The following is a 27500-nucleotide window of genomic DNA, read 5'->3' as shown; positions in this document are numbered from 1 at the left end:
TTTATTTTATATGCGGTTAGAATATCCTCTACTTTAGTTTTTTCTCTGTCCACATTGCTCTTTTTCTGTCTCTTAGTGACATTCCCATCATTATTCTTTCATTCCTCTTTGAGTTGTAACTAGTTAGTGTTTTAAACTTTAAGGATCCAAGTTTCTGATTTGTAAGCTAATACTGGCAGCGCCAACTGAATAAATACTTTTCTCTTAATAAAAAGTTGCATTTCAATTTTCATAATCTCGTTTAGTTTACCAAAAGCTCTCCATCCCATTCTTATCCTTCTTTTAATTTCGGTCTCCCTTCCTTGGGAAACACATACTCTCTGTCCCATTTTCGATTATTTATTAACAATTTCTAGAGGGTCGTCCATAACCCTTATTTATTGACTATGCATTTTCATTGAATATCATCTTAGTTTCACTCATATTCATTTGCACTCATACATTTCTGGTTTCTCTATTTAAATCTTCTATCATCTTTTGTCATTCCTCCCAAGATTCACTAAACACAACTATGTCATTTGCATGTCTCAACGTAAGGTATTCCCCATTAATGTTAATTCCTATATATTCCCATTCTAGATTTCAAAAAATTTCTTCTAAGCATGCTGTGAATCATTTAGGAGAGATGGGATCTCCCTGTCTAACTCCTTTCTATATAGTAATTTTCTCAATATCTTTATTTATCTTTATATAGGATTGCTGTATTTCCTGTTATATATCTTCAAATGTTTTAACATAAGAGTCTTGTGTTCCTTGGTTTTTAAGGGATTTCATTACTGTTGAGGTTTTGACGGAATCAAATGCTTTTTTCATAATCTATAAATGCCATACATAGTGGTTTGTCATACTCTAGATTTCTCCTATAGCTGGTTAATTACATGGATATGGTCGTTTATTGAATACCCACTTGTAAGGCCTGCCTCCCCTCTTGGTTGATTAAAGTCTAGCTGTCTTTCTATTGGGCCTAATATGATCTTCGTAAATATTTTATATGTTACTAAGAGTAAACTTATTGTGCGGTAATTTTTCAGGTCTTTTATGTCTCCGTGAATCAGTATAATGATAAAAATTTTCCAAGCTGTAGGTATACAGTAGAGTATTCTTGCAGACATTTTGTGTAATGTTCAACAAATTTTACTAGTATGAAATCTCCTCCATCTATTATTAAATCAATTGTTATGCCATCTTCTCCTGCGACTTTGCCTCTTTTCATGCCTAGTAAATGGTTTCTTTACTTCTATTGTTACTATTGGTACCTGGTCAGGTGTTTTATTTTTCAGTTGGTAAAGTTATTTCTTATATCACTATTGTATAGCATTGTTTAGAAATCCTCTGTAATTTTATCACTCCATCTCTTTTGTTGATAATGTTTCCATTTTCATCCTCTAAAGCAAACATCTGCTCCCAAGTCTTCTTTTCATCAATTTGATGTTTCATCTTTAATTTGATGTTTCCTCATTTTATTGTGTTTACAAAGTTTTTTTTTTTTGGGGGGGGGGTAATTTTATTTCATCTCTCTTGGATTTTATCCTCGTCGCCAATCTTTTCTTTATTTTTTTTATAGTTTTCCTTTATCTTATTTTGGAACATTTTCACCTAATTCTTGTTCTGATTCTAATACAAATTAATTTCTGCTTTACTTTCTTGCATTTTATCATGTAGCTGGGAGTATCTATTTAGTATTGCTAACTAAACTCATCAGATATTTTTCTTATTACAGGAGTGTTTATTTTCCCTCTTAAAATTATTTTTTTTCTTTCTTTCCTTAGATCTATATAAACTTTACTTCTCACCATTCTATGGTTGCTTGGCTTTAACTTATTCAACACTGTTACATCTTTAACTAAATTAACCTTTACACTGAGAATAAAATCTATTTTGTTTTTACATTTGGGCTTCTTCATGTACATTTTCTATGTTCCTTTTTATAAAAAGGGTGTTCATAATTTTGATATTGTTTCTTTCACCAAATTCTACAAGCACGTCTCCTCTGCTATTTTTTGTGCCTACTCCAAATTTACCTACTGCCGATTCTACTCTCTTCTTTTGCCTAACTTTAGCATTGAAATCACCCAAAAACAAATGTAAATTAAGTCTTACGTTTTTTTCATAGATTTCTCGAGATTTTCATAAAAAGTTTTTTTTTTTTTTTTTTTTTTTTTCTTCCTCTCTATAGGATGTTGTTGGTGCATACTTTTGAATGATCACATTTAGTTTGCTAATTAATCCCGCAATTCTATTATTAGTGCTACAAGATTCTTATATGTTACCTGCATGATTTTCATTAATAAGATAACACACTCTAATGTCTTTGTTCCTTTCATGTTCTCTGAAGCTAAATATAAAGCCCTCTTTTAACTCTATATAAGATTCCCTAGTTCTTCTAATTCTACTGAATCCTATTATATCCTAATTTATTTCTTCCCGCTCTTGTCGTAACACAGCGAGATCATCCCTAGACATGTGTGTGTTTGTGTGTGCTAGACTTTTATAATATTATATATATATATATATATATATATATATATATATATATATATATATATATATATATATATATATATATAGTGTGTGTGTGTGTGTGTGTGTGAGAGAGAGAGAGAGTGAGAGAGAGAGAGAGAGAGAGAGAGAGAGAGAGAGAGAGAGAGAGAGAGAGAGAGAAGGCCACCGAGCTTTATATCTAAATTATAATCTATTTTTTACTATTTCATAGCTAACTTTGTCCAGTTATAATTAACCATGTATATTATTACACAGTATTTGATATGAAACTGACATCCTTTATATTTTGAACGTTATACAAATATAAAACTTCTTACGTTATTTTCAAGAGTCATTCCAGTCTTATTTTTAAAATGGAACAGTTTTAAGCAGTGGTTAAAAACTGATCATCACCAGTGCACTCGCCAGTTAGCGACCATTTGTCGTCCTTGGAAGAAGGATTGGATTTGTAGAATTTCGACCTGCTATTGTAGCCATTCAGGGCAGAGGCATAACAGGGGATAAATGCCCGTATTGTACAGTGAATTAATAGTTATATGATGGACGGTGTGAAGCGGGAATGGAGGTAAAGTAGAGGACTATAATATAAAAGTGATGGTGGTGGTTTTATTGTAATAGTCTATATGGGCCGATGCCATCTACTGATGTGTAATTCCATTGTTCAACAATTGTAGCTCTGTAGAATGGCTGAAACCGCTGTTGACCAATATAAAATGGAACAATATATTTGCTGTTTACGTCTTTGGGTCGCGAGATTTGGTTGTGAGTTTAAGAACTATACTAAAATATATTTTTTCCTTGGATATTTATCGCCGAATATGTATATAAGTATTTATTGGTAATGTGTGTATTTATACAGTATATATATATATATATATATATATATATATATATATATATATATATATATATATTATATATATACATATACATATATAATATATATATATATATATATATATATATATATATATATATGGTAGTGTGTACATACATATTTATAAATATAACGTATATGCATGTATGTATATATATATATATATATATATATATATATATATATATATATATATATATATGCGTGTGTGTGTGTGTGTGTGTGTGTGTGTGTCACTATGCTGGAGGAAGGATCAGAAAAACGAAATTTTTGTACTAGCGCTTTTGTATTTTCAGAATCAAAGTCACCTCTACGACAGCAGTAAATAAGAAATAATACAATAACATAAAAATTAGTACACAACTAGTTTAAAAATTATAGCTAGTTTAAAAATTAGTGAGTTTAAAGATTACAGCTAGTTTAAAAATGACAATTATTTAAATACATTTTTTATAAGTAGTTCATCAAGTTTATACATTCCTGGGCTATTGTTGATCAATTCTACACGGTTTTTTTTATGATATATGATTCTATGATATTGTGTTTTGTTAAGTCCTTACAATATACTATTTCTTTTGCCCCTTTCCAATTAATGGTGTGATTATAGTTACTCATATGCTGAAAAAAACTGTTTGGTTTCCTGTTCGAACATTATATCTGTGTTGTTTTAGTCTTGTTTCAAGGTCTTTTCCACTTTGTCCGACGTATCTTTTATTGCATTGATTACATGGGATTTCATAAACACATCCATTGCTTTGTACGGATGAATTTCTAATATATATATATATATATATATATATATATATATATATATGTATATGTATATATATATGTATATGTATATGTATATATATATATATGTGTGTGTGTGTATGTGTATGTGTGTATGTGTGTGTGTGTGTATGTGTGTATATATATATATATATGTATGTATGTATGTATATACTGTATATGTGTATATATGTGTATATATATGTATATATGTATGTATGTATATATGTGTATATATATGTATGTGTATATATGTATGTATGTATATATATATATGTATATATGTATGTATGTATGTATATATATGCATATATGTATGTATGTATATATATGTATATATAGGTATGTATGTATATATATATATGTATGTATGTATATATATGTATGTATGTATGTATGTATGTATGTGTATATATGCATGTATATATATAAATATGTATATGTATATATGTATGTATATATATAAATATGTATATGTATATATGTATGTATATATATATAAATATGTATATGTATACATATATGTATATATATGTATATATATATAAATATGTATATGTATGCATATATGTATATATATAAATATGTATATGTATGCATATATGTATATATATAAATATGTATATGTATGCATATATGTATATATATAAATACGTATATGTATGCATATATGTATATATATAAATACGTATATGTATGCATATATGTATATATATAAATATGTACAGTATATGTATACATATATGGATATATATAGATATGTATATGTATACATTTGTATATATATGTATAAATGTATATGTATATGTGTATATATGTATATATATATATGTGTAAATATATGTATATATATGTGTGTAAATATATGTATATATGTATATATATTTAGAAATGTATATATGTATATATATTTAGAAATGTATATATGTATACATATATATGTATATATAAGTATATATATACATATAAAGATATGTATGTATGTATGTATGTATATAATGTACAAGCGTTGTAGATATTTGTACATTCAATAACTTCCTAAGTGTTTTCAGAGGAAAGCTATTGTAATGTATATGCAAATAAGCATTTTGACTACGTGAGATTGTCCTGCTGAGAACTCCGGTAATTGCACCTGTGGCTATTGTCGAGAATAACGGCGAGTGTTATGTATCTGTAATTACGATCGGAAAACGTCCATGGCGCTGGCGTCGTTACCATGAATACAAAGTGGATCTCGCCTTTGTTTCAGAATAAACACAAAATAAATAACAGGTCGTTGGTATTATTTGATTGGTAATATTCAATGTGCCGTGCAGTATGTAATATAGTCGTTGTTTGTGTACGTGTCAAAAATGACCCTTTTGCGTAATTGTACTCTTGTAATTTGTTTTTTATTTATTTAGGATATGTGTTTATTCTAAGAAATATATTTGTATGAATTTTTTTATCAAACCACTAATTGAAATTTTGAACTCTGTTATGGCTTTGACAAAGAATATGTTCCTGTCTAGAAGGTGAATATTGGTGTAAGAAAAAGTTGGAAGAATTGAGAAAAAGTAATGAAACTTGTGAATAGTACAAGTAGGCAAATCAGTGAGAGGCCAAAAAGAGACGGTATATAGTCCTTAGCAGGTGCTCACAATAGACTGTTCCAAGATAATTATACTGTAGGTGGCACTTCGTTTCTGATTTCTGACTGTACATGATCGTAGGGTATCAAATAGAAATAAACCCTTTGGATATTAGATATTTCTTTGGTTCCTAAAATCCAGAGATTTTGGATTTCAATACTGATAAAATCAAAGAATTATTAAAGTTTCAGTACATTTAAAGGTCCGGGAATATTCCGTTTTAGCACCATTTATAATGCATATAGTAATACGCACCATCTAGATTCTAGAAGATTCATTTTTCGCTATATTTACCATTACAAGAAAAGTCGTCTAGTGTGCACATTGAAGGCCTCTTTCGCAAAATTGTGTAGAAAAAATATTGACGTCAAATAGCGTAAGAAAATGTGGCCGTCTCGGAACACCTTTAGGGTCCAGTACACTTTAGGATTCAGTAATCCGTATGGTCTATGACGCTTTAGAGCCTATAAAGAAGACCATATCGTTATTGGATCAAGAATGTTTGTGTGTTCATACGGTCTTGAAGGTTCATACTGCTTGGGCGTTCTGAATACTTTGGGGGTTCATGAACTGTCCATTGATGCTCAATGATATCGGGGGAAAACTATCTAAAGCGTCATTTTAATTGCTAGAATATTTTGATCACGAACGTTTTGGAATCCAGAGAGTTATTGAGTTCCAGAATTGTGTAGTGATGTGAGGCAATAAATCATTGAAAGTTATTCGGAATACTTTCAAATAAAGTAGGCCTAAGGTGGCGCCTAGGATTTTAAGCGGTCTGAATAATTTTAAGACATAATGAATGGGTGTTAAAAACTTTTTAATAAAATATTTTGGATACACTCAAAACCCATACGAGGAGAATATCAGTTGTTTAAAATTAGGCTTCCTGATGACCATGACAGGCGTCAAAATGTATTTCATGACTTTTTAAAAGATTTTTGTAAGACACAGCAAGGGTCAAATATCAGTTTAATATTTTTTATTCTGGGTTTACTGTTAATATTTGCCATTCCAATGATGTGATTGTCAACAACAATTTTTTGCAGTGTTTGATTTCAAACATAGGCGCAATTCTTTTTTTCCATCAGTTTCTTATTTGCTTTTCATTAGCGTTGATATTTTGTGTTATTGTGAAATTTCCATTCTCAACAGAATAAAATCGAACGTTTTTTGTAATAAAGACCCCCTCTTTAAAAACAATGCGCAGAAACCATATGTCCAAGGTAAAATGCTCCTATTACAAGCGGTCGGTGGAGAAGTAAGACCTCGTGCGTGTGTGTATGTGTGTGTTAGAGAGAGAGAGAGAGAGAGAGAGAGAGAGAGAGAGAGAGAGAGAGATAATTTACAAACTATTTTTAAGTCTTGTATTATGTGTATGTGTGAATGTCTTTCGGTAAAACAAGCTTCCAAAGCAAATAGTGGACATCCTATCTAGCATAGAGAGAGAAAGAAAGAAATTCCAGGACCATTAGATACATACAAAATACAAAAGGTCTCTCATTGCACACAAGTGAAATCTGCCAGAACCTCTTCGAATGACACTCGGCGTCGTAAGGTTGGCGTCCCTCATAAATAAACGCTGACTATGCAATCATGGAAGGACAACTCCGCTTCATTAAGCGTCGTAATTTTAAGGGTCCCATTCCTTAGGACGCCCAAAAATCTTTATTGCATGATTGCAGGATTTTATTTTCATTTTGTATATTGTTGCACATCTTAGACTTTTGCCGTATTTTTTCGTATTTTTGTCGCATTTACCAACAGGTATTCAGAGTAAATGTCGGTTATAGGCTTGATGTATGTGTTTATACACACATGCACACACACACTCACACACACATATATATATATACATATATATATATATATAATGTGTATATATGTATAATATAGATTTTCGTACCTAAAATAGAGGAAATATCAGTTATAGGGTTGGAGTATATGCACATATATATTTACACACATATACATATACATATATATATATATATATATACACAGTATATATACATATATATATATATATATATATATATATGTATATATATATATGATGAGTTACTACTAATAGAGACTAGTCATAGTTTTTAAGTTTCTTTTTTATTCAAATATTTAGGCATAATAATTAAGGAAATTATTTAGTTCAGCGCCAATTCGCCCCCTAATAGTATGGCCAACTTGGGAAAGTTCAGTAACCTTCAATATTACTTCGGGAAAAAAAACTTGTTCTGGTACATTGGCCATATGCAGGGTCGACAGAATATACACCATATTAATATATACCTTTGCTACCTATAACTAATTACTTGTTGAATTCAACATCTCTGCGAATTGCTCTCACAGAAACTCTCCATTTCACATATTCACATACACCCACACACACACACACACACATGTATATATATATATATATATATATATATATATATATATATATAATGTATATATATGTATGTATATATATATATATATATATATATATATATATATATATATATATATACATACGTGAAAAATGTACGTCTACTTTTGCATTGATCTTATGCACCGATTGTGTTTTGATATTTTGAATTCTAATTCCCACTAAGTCTCACAAACTTAAATATCTCTCTCTCTCTCTCTCTCTCTCTCTCTCTCTCTCTCTCTCTCTCTTTGTGCTGAAATGGGAAGCCTCCGGCTGAGTCGAAGGACCGTACCGCTATGATCCGGGGATAAACAACATCCTGAAGAAGAACCTCATCAGGACTAATAAGTCAGGGCCCGGATTGAAGGGTGCTCGTCAATTACAACTCGAGGGAGGGGAGAGGACCCCCTCGCCTGTTCTAGCAAATGGAGCCGGGTAGCTTTGCTAATGGTTTTCTAACGATAGACACGGCTTTAATCTTGGGTAACTTAATACACTAGTCAGGTGCCATTATTTACAGCCTTTCCTTCCTGGTCTTCCTCTTTTTTCCTCTTCTTCTTTTTCCCTCCTCCTCCTCTTTGCTCTACTGAGGGTTAATTGGTTGTCTGTTGGGGAAACAAACATACACACAAAGAACTCAAACGGAAATAGAAATTAGTTGGGAATTATGAAGGTAATTAGACGTGTTAATAGTTGTGGTAGCGATGATGTGATTATATTGTGACAAATCATCTGATTATTATTAATACGAATAACGAGTAGTCGGTTGACCTGAAATTCTGAGTGTCCAAGGTATATACATATATATATATATATATATATATATATATATATATATATATATATATGTAAATGTATATATATATATGTGTGTATATGTATTTATATGTATATATATATGTGTGTATATGTATTTATATAAATATATATATATATATATATATATATATATATATAAATATATATATATATATATATATATATATATATATATATATATATCTTTATCTGTACTGTATATACATATGTGTGTGCATGATACTCTATATCGACTCCTGGCATGAAAGTTTGTTAAGCATAGAAAATTCAGTGCCATTTCCACACCACTTACAGCTCTACCCTAAACGAAAATATCGGCAAGAAAAATCTTTTGCTGACTTTCGGAAATTGGAGCGAAAAACAAAAATGACAGATCATCTTTATTCAAAATATTAAAGCTAGGAATTAAAGGGGTCGGAAACGTAGTGCTAAAAATTCTAGGTTTTGAGATCTGATAGAAAAAAGTTGAATATTTGACATATATATGCTATGTCCGTAAGAGTATTTGTTTAGAAATGCTTTAAATTAGATGAAAATGAAAGGTTAAGGAATTATTAAGTAAAATGAGTAATTTAAAGATCACCAGTGTTTGAAAATATATCATAAAATAGAGTAATCAATTTCTTTGTGCAAGTCCAATAATTTGTTATTTGGGCAAATAGCGTGAAAGAAATCTCCTTAGAAGATAAGAAAATCGAATGAACTACGCTCTGTATGCATATATAAGTAGTATATGTATGTATGTGTGCATGCTTGCTTGCATGTATATTAACTATGCACATCCCTCATCGAACAGATCATCCCAAACTGGTTTTTTTTTTCAAGCAGAAAAACAAAAAATTGCTTCACCTTTTTTTCTTGTCAGATCAACGTCGAAAAATTTTGCAGTGTTAGATTTCAACCTTTGGTGAAGTCGAAGATGCCACATTGTTTTCGTATTGTCTTTCTCCCTCTTTCATTTTCCGTCACATTTTAACTCGGCTCCGTCTGTTGAAAGTTCTACGTATCTCAGGGCAATAATCGAATTACATCCTGTGACGCATTTGCGACCCCCATCATATATGAACATCAGCCTGCGTCAAAAATCGTCGAAAAAAGGTGAAAAATTGTAGCCCTTCGTATGGTCTATTTCTCTGTAAAAATCTGATGATTTTATGATTCTTTCGCGAGAGGCGTTTGGATTATAAGTGCTCCGACGTACAGGGTTTAAGATTATTTACGCTTTGATTTCTTAAATAATAAAGCTTTCGAACTCTCTGCGCTAAAGATTATTTACGACCCGGTGTCCTAAATAACACAATTCTTTCGCGCAGGGTAAAATGAAGACACTCCGATAATCTTAAAATAATATTCTAGGCAATTTAGAAGTGGGCTCGTGTTTGCGGGAGGAAAAAAAAAATCGCATTTAATTTTTGCATTTTGCTGTGTCATGTTGTGTCTTTACCGCCACTTATTTTATTCTTCAACGCTCACCCTCCAGAATTATGAGCCCTAAATAAGGGTTATTAGTTACATTACCATAAATTTTGTGGCTTTGGATTTCGCTTTAGCTTTTGGGCAGTTTTTTTCATTGCTTGTAATCAGGAATTCGTAGAAAAATGTAGTTTATTATTTTAATTAGATAATGTTTTTTTTTATTATGATGATGATGATCGTTATTATCTTTGTTTTTCTTGTTTTGAGTATCACCATGTTAATGTTATATTTATTATTGTTGTTGCTATTATTATTTTGAAAAGTACAACAGTTATGAAAGACTTTTATAGGAACATTGGTAATAGAATTATTTCCTAATAAAAGGCCATGAAAATATTTCCTGTTTATACTTTACCTCATTAACACACACACACACACACACACACACACATATATATATATATATATATATATATATATATATATATATATATGTGTGTGTGTGTGTGTGTGTATATATATATATATATATATATATATATATAAACAATTGTACGAAGATGCATTAATGCTTATCTGTTTGTGTTTTATCGAAGAATTTCAATTAAAAATTCATAACTTTATGAAATAAATCCTGATGCCAATGTGGCTGTAGAAGATTTAATTTTTGGGAATTGACTGAGTATGCTCTCTCTCCTTATCTGTGAGTTGTAGATAGAAGTGAACGAAATGATTTTCCTTGAGGCTTTTTCATAACTATAAATCTGAAAAGCATTGAACGTGGTCCTCTTTCTTGTTTAACGACTTAGCTAAGAACGTTTTCTAAACATGAAATTATTGTATTTTATGGGGTAATTATGAGTTTGAATAAGTATTTTGTTTTGGGGATCATATGTAAGTTTTTCGATTTAAGAGAAACTTTGTTTATTCGAAAATGTTGTTCGATAATCTCTTTATTTCTGTTTATAAGATAGAACTTGACGAATCAGAAATAGAAGGAAGAAATAAAAGGGAGGGGTCTTGTGATCCATTCTATTTGTAAAATAGACACTTGACAAGTCAGAAATATAAGGAAAGAGGATGTAGAATGGGAGTAGGAGGAGTAGTAGTATGAGGGGCCGGGATGGGGGTGGGGGTAGAAGTCCATCATGATATTATGCTGCAACAATGCATCGCAGATTAGCCGTCAAAGAAATCTTTAAAAACAATGTGCCCGACTTGTCCTAAACTCCGCCATGATTTACGTTGAGTCCCCATCATTAGAGTTTATATCTGGTATGAAAGCATCGTTCCGTATCGAGCTCCGGACGCCACTTAGCGCAGGTGGTGCCCCGTCTTCAATATCAATAAGGGCTGCAAGTCGTGTCCTGACGGAGGGTGGCGACAGGTTGAGACTGGGTCATCACTATGGGCGGACGCTCAATTAGTCAGAATCGAGGCACGCCCTTTTATTTCCTACGCCTTGCCAAGGGATGGGGCTCCTTACTCCTGACACCCACCTTCATCTCTTGTCTCTTTTCCTTTTGCTCTGACAGCCCCCCCCCCCCCCTCCTTTGCAGTCCTAGAGGTTTGGCCCTCTCTCTCTCTCTCTCTCTCTCTCTCTCTCTCTCTCTCTCTCTCTCTCTCTCTCTCTCTCTCAAATAACATTATCATTCGACACTATCGTCTATATATTTTTGCTGCTGATGTATTCATCTCCTTTTACCAATGTCTGAGACTTGAATTGAAGAAAATCTCCTATCGTGATATTTGTTCTGGTGTTTGATTTTGGCCTTCATTTTAGGATCTTTTGCCTATACTCAGAAGCTTTGAAATTTTCTTTCGTCTTCTGTTTTCCCCTACTACTATAACTGTCCATTCTTCAACACGTAAGTTTTTAGCTTCCTTTGATTGCCTTCTAATCAGTCTGTGTAGAAATTGCATAAAGAATAAATGCACTCTATGGGAAATGTTTAAATATAATATTTAGAATTTTGTTATCGTTTCAAATCTTTTCTAGCTAAAATGTAGAACAATCTTGAATATTTTTTTTTTTTGGGTGGGGAGGGGGGGGGGGGGACTGCAAGATCGTTACTCTGCGCTTAGGCAAAATTTCTTTTCATATATTTTAATAATGGAGTCACAGAAGGTACTTAGCCCCATTTCTTATTTCTGTTGTGTTATGATAGATTATCAGTGCAACAAAATCTAATATTCTTTTTTAATTATATAAATATTACTTTTATTTGAATGAGATCACCTCAGTTGATTAGTTCAGCCATGTAACTCTCTCTCTCTCTCTCTCTCTCTCTCTCTCTCTCTCTCTCTCTCTCTCTCTCTCTCTCTCTCTCTCTCTCTCTCTCTCTAATATATGTGTGAACATATAATATATAGCATTTCTTATTAGGTTATTGGGATTCAGTTGCAAGCACGTACTTTTTCTATAAAACCCCTGGTGATGTCACAGATGCCTAATACTGTACCACTGAAGTTGCAATGTGTGATATATAAATCCGTATTTCCTTAACGATAGTTTGGTTCTATTCCTTTTGAATAGGAGAACAACGAAGTCAAAATAGTTTCCGCCTAAACTTTGATTCACTTGTCGATGCTATTTCAACATCGCTGAATATCGAACCGTCTACGTGATTTCAACTTATCTAGAATGAAAATATCTGAATAGAAAAAATATATTTTCGTACTTCATCTATTGTTTCAGCTTGCAATATCACTTTAGTTACTTCATCTCTACATGTTCGCTCCAACAAAATATAGAGACAAATTCTATTTGTGATTCCTTTTAGGAAAAGGAAGGAATTTGAAGTTTAATAGTGAATAGTTCACTTGCCGCTTTCCCTTCAATCAAAATAACTGCACATGTTTTCCAGTTAGAAGAAGTTAGCGTATTTCAATAATTTTGTTTTTGTATTAATTATTCATCAGACTTGGAAGTTTGTTTATTCAAAACAATAACAATTGTGAATTTATCAGCACGTCAGTATCACAATTTACTTATATTTTTCAAAGAGCTTTAACGATCCTTTAATGTTTTCTCTATATCTTTATCAACTCCTCAGTCTTACATCTGCGCTTATACCTACCTTCCTTCTTGCTGTTCAACTTCTTCGAACTTTTACTCCATATAGCAACTTGTAGGCTAGTTGCACTTGGGTGCAGAATGACCTCACAAGCTCCAACACTATGCCAAAAATCCAAAATTCTTAAGTCCAGTTCTAAACCTTGATATAGAGTCTTCATTCTTTTCCAGTCCCGGTGTTGTTGAGCTACAGATATATATATATATATATATATATATATATATATATATATATATATATATATATATATATATATATATATATTATTCTTTTCTTTCCCGCTGTCAGTAGCAAACATGTCAGTGTTCATTATTTCTTTTCACCTAGTCACGTAAGGATCGTTTTGGGAGAGAGAGAGAGAGAGAGAGAGAGAGAGAGAGAGAGAGAGAGAGAGAGAGAGAGAGAGAGAGAGAGAGAGAGAGAAAATTAATCGCTAATTTGTCCAACATCTCTCTTCAACATAAAAGAGAGAAAACAATTGTCACCTTATATATATATATATATATATATATATATATATATATATATATATATATATTTATATGTATATATATATATATATATATATATATATATATGTATATATATATATATATATATATATATATATATATATTTATATGTATATATATATATATATATATATATATATATGTATATATATATATATATATATATATATATATATATATATATATATATATATTTATATGTATATATATATATATATATATATATATATTTATATATAATGTGTATAACGAATGCAGTCTTTTGCTCTCAATAAGATTTCGTAAATGGATAATAACCTTAACTAGATAATAATATCTAGATCACGTATTTTTTTTTTTACCCCGGTAGAAAATATCCGAATTTCTCACCCCCACCCTCCGGGCATGGTATATAGGCGGACGAATAATGTGCGCCAGAAGTACTTATTAATCCATATCATCATTGCTAGTTTCCTTGCTCCAAAGAACAGCCTTTGACGTAATAGGCGGACGAATAATTTAAGTCCAACTGGTGATTGGACGGGATGTAATACCGGTCGTTCTTAACTGTTAAGGGATCCGCCAACCGCTCATTATCGAGGGCTCCCCATATTAAGGAGCCATTGGAAATATGAAGTATCAGCAATAATCTTTGTGTAATGAGGCTTAGAAACGAGCGATTGGTTGGCAAGATTTAATTAGGGGTCAATTGAGAGTTCATCCTAATTGCGGAATATCGCTGATGCGCGAATACTCGCCGACCACAGATTTTGTCGGAGCTTGATTGGTTGACGGACGCTTCGATGTTTTGTTGCTATTGGTCAGATTAGGACAGTGAATTCCGGTTCTACCCTTACGGTAAATTGAATGCATTATGATGGACATAATAAAAACGCAATGAACGCAAATACTATGGAGGATTACCATTATTCAATTATGCTATTTGATAAATCCTGAAAAAATTAATTTTATGTTAAAGCAAGAACCGGAAAATAATACACATCCTTCTAGGAATGACAAACATAAATGCAGAAGTAGTTTAGTTATTTCCTGTAAAGAGTAAACTGTCAAGGAGACAGATTCTTTATCTTAGGCAAATACGTATTTGGCAATGTCCAAAGAGAAGATAAATGCCACTCTTCTCTGATATAAATGCATTGAAGGTGTAATGAAATGGGTTTTGACAATTACGTTATGTTTAACTGAGATAGCATCAGAAGAACATCTAATTACTTCTAAAATGTGGAGGTAGGAAAAATTATGGCTTTTGATTACAGAGAGTTCTGGTTTTCTAGTGTTTTTTTTTTTTTTTTTTTTTTTTTTACTTTTTTCTTTGGGTTAGGGGTTGGGGTTTGAGGGGACTGCGGTTAAGGTAGGGGCAAGGTTTATAGAAATATACCTTGGGTAGGGGCTAATGGTAGTTACGAAGCTGGAGTCTTTTATTTATTTGTAATTGTAAGCATGCCTTTCTTGTGTATATATTTTAAAAGATTTTAACCAAATCTAAAGATATTTTCAAATATTTCGATTTTCTTATTCTAAAAATGATTTTACCTGATCGAAATATATCCATAACCATGATGTTCACCATGTAACATCTCAAAAAAATCATTTGTTCTCAACTTATAACATTTAATGAGTAATTCAACTATCGTTGATTTTTTCTTTCTACAAAACCATTTCTACGAAGGATGTGAGATCTAGAGTTGTAGATTTGCTGGATTAAGTGACCATTTCCCCTTTTCTGACATACTTCGGAATTCCTTCTTTACTTTCGGTTTCCCCTTCTGTTATAATCTTCTAATTTATAAGAGAATGGTATGTCGCTTCTTTGTTTTTATATCTGAGTATTATGATTCCCTGCTCATCGGTCTCTTTACTTGAAATCATGGTTTTAGAATTGCTTTTAGGTAATAGTGCTTAATTTCTTTCTGTATTTTGAAGCATAGCAAGGGTTGACCACTGTAATTATTACGACTGGCAATGATAGGTTTTCATCGCGATACCTTACCGAAGAACTAACTCTTGGGTATCAAAAAACTTCATATGTTTGTGCCAGAGAAGTGATTTTTCTTTTCAGATACAATTTAAGTGAAACTTTTAGGGAAGATTAAACAAAAATTACTCTAGGATAATTTTTTCTGTCTCCAAAGAAAAAAATATAAAAATAACGGTAGACATTCGACGCGGTACAAAGAAAGCGTGAATTCAGATCCTGTTTTTATTTTCTTTTCTATGCGTCCAAAATGGCAATTTTCCAATATACAAATTTTCATAGCAATGAACTCCTATTCCTGTATCTCACAAAAATAACTCTTAGCCTCTGAAGATCAGAGAATAACGATGTTCTTCAACTCCGTAATAGTCATGTGCGTCATGTGCTGCTCTCAGATTGAGAGCCCTGTCATTACCTCTTCTTTCCTACTCATTACATTACATTGCAAGTGTTACCTATACGTCCAATTGTTGTTGAGGCTCTGAAGGCGAATCTTTTACTATAACTGCCTTCGGGAAACGACATTCATATAATAAACAGGCTAATATTTTTGATAATTGTCTCCAGAAAACTCACACTCCAATACATACACACAATATATACTGTATATATATATATATATATATATATATATATATATATATATATATATATATATACACTGACTCCATTAAGATCAACAGCCTAGCATCAAGAGTAGAAGTCGAAAAGACATCTTGTCTATCGCCCAACCTGTCACCCTGCTGCCAGTGACTTCAGAGAGATTTAGGGGACATTTCCTCCAAACCCAAATTTCTCTTTACTCCTCCAGGTTGTTCATCCACTCATATAACCGTTGGAAAACATAGATTGGTAAGATATGCTGCCCTTTGCGTCAATAGGCGTAGGAGGAGATGATGATTATGATATATATATATATATATATATATATATATATATATATATATATATATATATATATATATCATAATCATCATTTGATTATGAGTATATATATATATATATATATATATATATATATATATATATATATATATATAATATAATATACTGTATATAATATCGTATGTGTGTAAAGACCCTGTGAATATCATTATAATTTGATATGAATATTGAGTAGAAACAGGTATTTCTCATTTCTTACAATTATAAATTTTCTAAGGAAGACATAATACAAACATTTAATTATAATTTACAGACTGTATTTTTTCTTATTTCTTTTTGCTGAACTAAAAAGATCATGATGTTCAGATTGTATTTGAGAGAGAGAGAGAGAGAGAGGGAGAGAGAGAGAGAGAGAGAGAGAGAGAGAGAGAGAGAGAGAGAGAGAGAGATAGTTGTCTTGATTGTAGGGGAAGGTTGTTAAAAATCCTGGTCTGAAGAATATTATTATTATTATTATTATGATGATGATGATGATGATAATGATAATAAGTAGTTTGAACTTTTGAAATTCTGCCAATTCAACTACCCGATGAGGAAGATCATTCAACAACTTGGTCACAGCCAGAATAAAACTTCTAGAATGCTATGTAATATTGAGGCTCATGATGGAGAAGGCCTGATTATTAGGATTAACTGCATATCTACTATTATGAAGAGAATGTTACTGTCCGGGAAGATCTGAATATTATGTATGGTCAGAATTAGGAAAAATCTTGCAGCATGCATAATGAACTAATTTCTACGATGGTGCCACATATTAATAACTAGATCAGGAATAAGAAATTCAATAGACCGCAATTTCGGTCCAACAAATCAAGATGATAATCAGTAGCTGAAGACCATACAGAATAATACTCGAAATAAGGTAGAATGAAAGAATTAAAACACTTCGTCAGAATAGATTGATTTACGAAAATCTTACAAGCTTTTCACAATAAGCCAAATTTTTGTCCAATTGAAGAAGAGGCACAGCTAATGTGTTTCTCATAAGTAAATTTGCTGTCGAGAACCACACCTAAAATTTTAAGTCATAAGGGTTAAAGAAACATTATCAATGCTGAGCTACGGTATTGAGGTGCCACTGTCCTCGACCTACTCACAATCATACTTTGAGTTTTGTTAAAATTCAACTCCATGCCTCATAATTTGCACCATGCAGTAATTTTAGCCAGATCTCTATTATGTGATTCAGCAATCTCAGATCTACATTCAGGAGATGGAATTGATGCAAGGAGAGTAGCATCATCTGCATATGCAATGAGCTTGTTTTCTAGGCCAAACCACATATGTGTAAATAGTATGAAAAGTAATGGGCCAAGAGCACTACCTTGAGGAACACCAGAAATCACATTCCTATACTCATCATGGTGCCCATCAACAACAACTCTTTGCGATCTGTAACTTTAAAATTCAATAATGCTGCTAAGAAAAGACCCACCGACTCCCAACTGTTTGAGTTTGAAAAGAAGGGCCTCATGATTTACACGGTCAAAGGCAGCACTAAAATCAAGGCCAAAGATTTCTGTATAGCGTTGGAGATTGTAGGATGAGCATCGCATACACTGCAAAGGAATCTTCACTCACGTATATGAACTTTCCCAGTGAATAGAATATATATCAGACTTAAATGAAAATTTACTTTCAAATTTTCAGTAAAAGTGACTGAACATCTTACGATTACTTTAGAAGCAAGTGTTGGTGCTAGCCAGGTTCTAGGTGAATCCATCAACACGGACTAATTAACAGACTGTTTCCTTTTCATCGGAAACAACATGGTTCTAAAAGAATCTAGTTAATTGTTGCTCGATGAAATGTTTGAAATTTGAATAGCTTGACTATATTTAGAAGATGTCGATAGAATTATAGCAATTTAGTTTTTATTTAGATGATAATTTATGTTGGAATCATCACGAAGTTTTTAGAATTCATAAAAGATGGCGAACGGTCCATCAGAAAAGGCATACATAAATTCTCCATTTGAGAAGTGACATTTTGTTTATTATGTAAATATTGAAATTGTAAATGTAGTTCTTTATCCTATCGCCACTGATCTTAGCGGAAGGACCCTGTTTCACTTAATATTATTTTACATTCAATATTTTCCCCAGTAAAAAGTAACAGCTTTTTGACAAATAGAAATTATTTTGCAAGTATATATTTTTTTTTTTTCAAACAACCGCCCACAATCTGAGGAAGATGTATTGTATTAATTGTTCAAGACTTTTCAAAAGTACGAGACCGTTTCTTTCTTTTTATCGATGCAGTTTTAATAATTTATGTTTATATATATTTTTTGTTATTAATTGTTTTAGTTTTTTTTTTTTTTTTTTTTTTTTTTGGTGCAGAGATCAAGACATTTCCACCAAATAGCTACACACATAGAGAAGCAGGACCTTTGATATTGGCGGAACTTTGCGCAGACGCACACCGCCATCCTTTTTATAACTGGACCAATATTTTGGCTTCGTTGCGCATTCTGCCCATGGCTCATAGTTGATGCACGAAGTAAACATCGTGCGCTTTCCAGCACAAGTTGCTTATTAAGTTTATTCGTGTGTAGAAAATCTTCTAATAAAACAGATTCGCAGCGGGGTATTATATTTGGATTGGCTCAGCCAAGTTATACAAAGCATTTGATTACTTCATTGAATGACTAAACTTGCGTTGCACAACGTTACAAGATATACTTTGAACATTTTCACTTCAGTAATGCGCCAATTTGCTCCCGAGGTTTATCGGAAGCCAAGCTTCAATTCCGAGTGATGAAGCATGATGTTACATATTTATTTTGATAATTATTAATCATTAGTCAAACATTAATGGTTTCTGGTTATCAAGAAAGAAGAATTATTTTTGCTGACAGAAAAAAAAAACTGAATTTCTTTAAGAATTCGTCGTTATTTTTTTCTAAATGCCAGTTATAAGTTTTAGTGAATCTATTCAATATTTCTATTCTTACCGAACCTCATAGAAAGATAATAAATAGATGAATTGTAAATAAATCGAATTGATAAAATAAGTAGACATATAATAGATAAACAGATTGGATAGAAGCCTTGTTTTTCCAAATCCTAGATGTGAACGTTATCAAATTTTGTTATAATTATATTGCATTTCGCGAACGTTCTACGTAGAAAGAGGAAGAGTCGAAAGAGAAATGAAGATGGTTACATTTCAATTACCTTAAAGGTATTTCCGGCGGGTTACATCTTAGTAGAAGGCTGTTAACTAATTCACAACTAAATCTAGCCTAAGAAGTCAATATTTGATTATAAACATCGCATGAAGTCTGCTTTTTTCATACACACGAGGTACCACTGAGGTTATAAATATTATTTTAATATTTATAGATTTACTTTTTTTCTTAGAAAGATTTTTATTCCTGTTCTAGAATTGTAGACTTTTATTTATTCGCGTAGTCTTCAAACCTGGCAACTCTTGATATATATCAGTTTCACTTTTTGAAATAGCTGAAGTGGCAGATATAGAGCCAACATCAACAACAAAAATGTAACGTTAATATAAGAAAAAGAATGAGAAAACAGGCTCCTACAGAAGAGAGCTGGAGTTAAACTGAAGATTATTATTTTTTTTTTTTTTTATTAAAAGAACAGTGAAAGATTCATGGTGTACGGTTTAAGGTGTTTCAAAACTCCTGAAAGATGATGTTCAGGTATAGAATGTGTTTTGTGTGAAATGGGCTACATAAGGATATTGTACATATAAAATTTTTTTATTATTATTATTATTATCATTATTATTATTACTATTATTGTTGTAGTTGTTGTTGTTGTTGTTGTGTGTGTGTGTGTGAGAGAGAGAGAGAGGAGAGAGATCGAGAGACGAGAGAGAGGAGAGGAGAGAGAGAGGAGCAGAGAGAGAGAGAGAGTATTGTAAACTAGAATAGGTGTTATTACATAGGATCTCTATTATCTTGCACATAAGGACAATAACCTACTCTAATTTCTGAGAGAGAGAGAGAGAGAGAGAGAGAGAGAGAGAGAGAGAGAGGAGAGAGGAGAGAGAGAGAGACATCGATAAGCATAATAAGCAATGACTTCCTTTTTTTCCTCTCCTACTTTTTTCTCTCGTTCCTCCGGTGCAATTAAGGGCGCAACCTCTACCTGGGAACCCCATAATCTGTCCCCATTACCCATTATCCATCCCCTTAATTAGATCCTCATTCCTGTAGCCACCTATCACTCCCTTAGTCTCTCTCTCTCTCTCTCTCTCTCTCTCTCTCTCTCCTCTCTCTCTCTCCTCTCTCTCTCTCTCCTGAGATTCTTATATCTGGTCTTATTCCTATAACCACTTCATACCCCTAGATGTTTATTTCTCTCTCTCTCTCTCTCCTCTCTCTCTCTCTCTCTCTCTCTCTCGTCTCTCTCCTCTCTCTCACCTTTACCTAGTCCGTTTATCTCGTGTAATTGTCCGGTGGATCTGGTGGGGCATTAGCAGGGTCTCTGCTCGTTTCGTGTCTTTCAGGGTCTCATTTACCGTTTATCCCTTTTGACGCCATTCATCACTTTTGTGGTCCAGTCCCTTTCTTTCTTTTTTCTTTTATACCTCTATTTGGTCCCTTTTCTGTTGAAAAAATGTGATGAAACCCGGATTAAAAAATTCGTCTTTGTCTTTGGATTCAGTTTCTATACGAAAAAAAAAAAACTAGAATGAATGTCCTTTTTATGGATTATTTCCTGTTAGATGTAAAAGCTCAGACGAGAGACATTGTATGTACTTTATTTAACAGCTTTGTGTAAGATCGTGAACGGTTCTTCTGGGAAGATGAACAAAACAGTAAGAGAGGAAGTCAGTCACCAGAGTCGGTCAAAATGTCCGTGGTCAGCCTAAGAACTTTGCGATTGAAAGATTTGATTTTTGAATATGTATCTGTTTTATTATCTTCTTCAATGTTTCCATTCGTATTAGAGAGATAAAAACATTATCTTTTATTGCAATATTTACAGACATTAATTGTTAAGATAGAATAGATATTGTACGCTTTCGTATGGCTATATTTGGATGATTATATGCGCAAATATGCGAAAACTAGAATGGGCACTCGGGTAGAGCGCATATACCTTTGCCACCGCCATTTTTGTCAGCAAGGAAATGATGATGTACATGCAAAATCTGATAGAAATTGACCACGATATAGCAGAAAGACATTTTTGGCGTTTTCGTTACCTTGACCTTAACCCAATCGATTCCAAAATCAAATCAAATGTCCTTGGATCATGGCCAATCATCCCACCAAGTTTCATGAGATTAAGAAAATCACAAATACCGCAGATATACAAACAAGTAAATACACAAACATGCGTAATGACATCACTGTATCATGTAGTATGTCACAAGGGTAGATAATTGAATTATGCCACATTTTGGCACTGGTTTTATGCAAATCATAAAAACTGGCCACAATATGGTCAAAAAGACGTTTTTGACATTTTCGTGACTCTCACCTTTACTTTTGACCCAATCACTCCCAAAATATAATCAAATTATCCTTGGATCATTGCTAATCCTCCCACCAAGTTTCATGAGATTTGGTCTAATATTTTTGGGTTATGCGAATCCCAAAGACACAGGCAGGCATACAAACATATGGCTATCAAAACATAGCTATTGCCGCAACGAAGTTGGTGAAGGTAATAAACAAATGTTACTGTTGTAGTAACGCAAGTAGGGCGGTATAAAGAGTGATGTTAGTTTGTTTTAATAATTGTTGGCTAACGTGAAATATTTAATGTATTATAACAATCGCTCACAGAATCTGAATTTTGTAGGAAGCTTGTACAACCCAAAGTTCGTCTACTAAATCAAATCATGATCGATTTACTTAGGAAATTCATTATCTATTTTTGATGCCCACCCATTAAATGCCCCCCTTCTCTCTCTCTCTCTCTCTCTCTCTCTCTCTCTCTCTCTCTCTCTCTCTCTTACAGATTTACCTCTAATACATACATTATTTCCTATGCCATCTTGAACGAGGATAGATGACGACTCAAACTCTCCCTCTCCAATTAGTGGTAATAAAGCCAGTTACACGCACACACACTCTCTCTCTCTCTCTCTCTCTCTCTCTCCCCTCTCTCTCTCTCTCTCTCTCTCTCTCTCTTATACAAATACCATTCTGTATATAATCCCGGCGAGGGCAGACGATGATGAATGCGAGGTCTATACAGAACACTTACAGACCTATTACTCGTTGATTATTCCCGTATTATTACCCTTTATTGCCACTCATTGCAAATAAGCATCTGGGGAAGGGGGAAACCCATTGAAGAAATATAGTACCGGTGGTGAGCGGGGGGGCGTGGCTTAAGAGACCATGTTGTCATGCTATCATAGTTTGTTTTCCTGTAACTCTTTCAATAAATCATGTTGCTTCCCCTCCAAACAATTCCATTAAGTGGTTGCTGCTACTCTCATACACACACACACACAGAGAGAGAGAGAGAGAGAGAGAGAGAGAGAGAGAGAGAAAGAGAGAGAGAGAGAGAAAGTAATTCACCAACCAAAACTTAATTTATCGTACTATTCATTATCTCAAATAGATATACACGAGTCTATACTATCTATCTATCTTATCTAAATATATATATATATATATATATATATATATATATATATATATATATATATATATATATATATATATATATATATATATAATATAATGTACAAAGATTCTCTCTCTCTCTCTCTCTCTCTCTCTCTCTCTCTCTCTCTCTCTCTGGTAAATGTTATTACTTTGCAAAGAGAAAAGGTGTAATGCTAGACAAATAATAAGTTACACGCAGTGGCCCATTATGAGCCCTTACATGAATTACGAGATAACTTTGTCGTTGTTCTAACAATTATTAAAAGATAATTCATCTTTATTATGAAAATACATATGCAGTGTGTGTTAGTGGTTCTAGGCTATACATACACCTATACGCACATACCCGCAACAAATATCTTTTAATTATCGTTAACATAAGCATAATTACATATATTTATTATTATTATTATTATTATTATTATTATTAAAGCTACAACCCTAGATAGAAAAGCAGAATTCTACAAGCCCAAGGGCTCTAACAAGGAAAATAGTCCAGTGAGGAAAGGAAATAGACTAATAGATAAAGTATATATGGGAATTAATGAATTAAAAACCTAAAATATCTCAAAATCATCAACAACTTTAGAATACAGCTATCATATATAAACTGCGAAGAAAGACTCAAGCCAATCTGTTCAAAACAAAAGATCCGCTGAAAGTTTGAACTTCTGAAATTCCACTACACATACACTAACAGACACACACATACATATATATACAGTATATATATATATATATATATATATATATATATATATATATATATATATATATATATATATACATACATACAGCTTTATTTGTGGATTAAATTATGTTTAGGTTGCTTATTTGTGAGCTTATTATTTTTTGTAATACTAGTCGATATTCAGATATAATAATTAACAAACCAATATAAAATCTAAACAGTGTATTCTGTTTATAGGTTTATACTGTATGTATTCCATTGATATGTATTTTTGAGTTGAATACACAAAAATACAATTTTTTTTTATGTTTAATACCGGTTTCATGTTACGTTGATGGTGTAATTTGAAATGTATTTGTCTAAATAATTACATACATTCTTTTAATGTTAAGTATGAGAAATATATTAATACGCTTTGAGTTTAGTTTGGGATTAAAAGTATGACTTTCTTACTAGACTAGAGAGAGAGAGAGAGAGAGAGAGAGAGAGAGAGAGAGAGAGAGAGAGAGAGAACGCTCAATGGCTACCAAATCGGAAAGACGCCATTAGAGTTCTATGGAATTGGCCTATTCGTGTTGTATATATGGCTTATTGTCACTATTGTGTCTCCAATATTGAACCAATGTGCGCAGGCTATGAGGTTAGAAAGGACCCTTTCCCGCTGAGGTGGCGGCAAGCATTGTGCCCTTTTTGCTCTCAAGTTCTGTTGTTGAAAACCTATGCCGTAGAAGGGGATTTGGTCGATGGAAGGGGGTTGTAGTTGCTGGAAAGGGAGTTGGGAGGGATTCGGGAAGTCATGAGACGTTGTTAGTGTAATGTTAGATTAAATGAACTTGGGCAGCTGTAATAACGCGTACGACACACTTAAGTATATTTGATAGACTTTGCTGCAACAAAGTTAGAATAAAGATAAAAAAGTAAAGGATAGAAATAGAAATTAGTATTGGCAATTAGAATGGTTTTAATTATTTTGCAAGAGGCAACTATTGAGGGGTTTCCTATCTTTTTTTTTTGAGTGACCGTATCAGTTTTTATTTGATTAAAAAGTACTTCTCAATTTTTTACATAAAATTATTGGAGAAAAATAAAGAACCCTTTCTTTTTACGTAGTTACATAGATATAGTTTTGACAAATTATAACGAACTAGTCAAATAAGCTATGCCATTGTCCCGGGAAATCCACAGTTGTTGAATAATTTGTATATACTTGAAGTTCCTTAAAAATATTCATGTTTGATATGTTGAAGAACTATTAGTTGATTACATAATTCATTAAAACTTTCCTGGCCTTTTCTTTGTCCTTCTAGTACTCGAGTCACATAAGTGATCATATGAAAAAGAATTATGCTGAAGTTATCATAAGATATTTCATAATTTCAAATATAATAATTTTAGTAATGAATTGGCAAAAACTATCTGAAAGTAATGCTATATTTAATTAATAGAACAGCGCTTGAGTGGGGAAGGACATTCAACACTGTGGTGAAACTTTACTGTTCTTCACTGTCTACAACAAGATGGATGAGATGGGATTGCAATGGAGATGAAAATAAATGAAACAAAGATAAAGTAAAAGGTTAAAATGTGGGTGTAGGCATAGGCCGAACTCAATCTGCAAAGACTCCTAAGTAATGCCTACAGTACATCAGGTAAGGGGAACTGACTGCACAGGGCGTGGTCTTTTCGGAAAGGTGGTGTCTGGATCGGCAAGGAATAAAATGAGAATGGTCGCTAGTTAATAAATGTAATGTAAATTTTTACGGTGATTTCTGCATCTTCACATGGCCGTATTTTGTCCGTATACAGTGGATGAGATATTGATCCATTCATTGAATATCCCATCCACAAAAACATAGATAATTATTTGAAAATCCTGGCTCAAAGTAGAAATAGTGACGTTTTTTTATAATTAAGGAGGACCAGACAGATAAAGAGTGAAGTTTCTTTAGTAGGAGGACCAGGCAGACAGAGAGAGAGAGAGAGAGAGGTTTCTTTTAATTAAGAGGACCAGATAGATGGAGAGTAACGTTTCTTTCTTTAGTAGGAGGACTAGATAGATAGAGAGTGACGTTTCATTCTTTAGTAGGAGGACCAGATATATATAGAGTGGAGTTTCTTTCTTTAGTAGGAGGACCAGATAGAGAGAGTGTCGTTTCTTTTTAGTAGGAGGACCAGATAGATAGAGAGCGAAGTTTCTTTCTAGGAGGAGGACAAATAGATAGAGAGTGGAGTTTCTTTCTTTAGTAGGAGGACCAGATAGATAGAGAGCGAAGTTTCTTTCTAGTAGGAGGACCTGATTGATAGAGAGTGGAGTTTCGTTCATTAGTAGGGGGATCAGATAGATAAAGAAGCTTTTTCAGTAGGAGGATCGTATAGATGGAGTGAAGTTTCTTTTAGTAAGAGGACTAGATAGATAGAAGGTGTAGTTTTTTCTTTATTACGAAGACTAGATAGATAGTGAATTTTTTTCTTCAGTGGGAGGACCATATAGATAGAGCGCGTTGTGCGTGCAATTATGTTCCTTTTTGCAAAGTGAATGAAATAAAGAAACTATTACAAAATATGAGATAAAATATCCCTATTTATTTGTAGCCTTGTTATTATACTTATTTAGATTAAACTTAAGGTTATTCAAAGCCATATTTTCCTATGCAACTGATTGGAGAGGTGTATCAAATAAAAATTTATTCATTCTATAGAAAATACAGATTGGAGTCATAGCAACCATGGTCACCGGCGACCCAATGCCTGAGAGCAGACCTCTAAAGGGAACTAATTTTCGACAACCCTGTAATCTAACGAGGATGTAATTAATCAATTAAGATAATATCGAAACAATTAGAGAAACAATTGAGTGGGAAACGAGAGATCATGACCCAAGCCCTGGGGGCCGTAGGCTCCGAGGTCTTGGAAGGGAAATGCTGACTCCAAGACTCCAGTCTCGCTTTTATTTTGTATTGATGTCGACATTCAATCTGATTTTGGAAATTCGACACCATGTGTGCAATTACAAAGATATTTTGGAGACTGCATGGCCAAGGCGGTGATTTGTTGAGATTGCCAATGGCATTTTTCAGCTTTAGTGGATAATTGCAAGTGATTTGTCGGATGGATTTAAGCACTTTGTTGTTAAGCTTATATTCATTATGTTACGTTCGCCTGTAATAGCATAAGAAAAAAACGCGAGAAAAGCTTTATATTTATTATAACAAATATTTTTATTGATAAAACTTTAATTGGTAAACAATTGTTATTATTTTTTTCCAGCGC

At 32.6% G+C, this 27500-nt stretch overlaps 1 long non-coding RNA gene across 1 annotated transcript in view; it reads left to right on the top strand.

Annotated features, from left to right (window-relative positions):
* Positions 1 to 2982: 2982 nt before the first annotated feature.
* LOC137649694 (uncharacterized) overlaps positions 2983 to 27500 on the top strand; it is a 274922-nt gene continuing 250404 nt past the window's right edge. The window contains exon 1 of the long non-coding RNA XR_011045828.1: positions 2983 to 3067. This is a non-coding gene — a long non-coding RNA (uncharacterized lncRNA). The remainder of the gene's footprint in view (positions 3068 to 27500) is intronic.

This window comes from Palaemon carinicauda, chromosome 11 (assembly GCF_036898095.1).
Source record: "Palaemon carinicauda isolate YSFRI2023 chromosome 11, ASM3689809v2, whole genome shotgun sequence".
NCBI lineage: Eukaryota > Metazoa > Arthropoda > Malacostraca > Decapoda > Palaemonidae > Palaemon > Palaemon carinicauda.
Note: the sequence above shows the minus strand (reverse complement) of the source record. Positions and strands in the feature narration are given on the sequence as shown.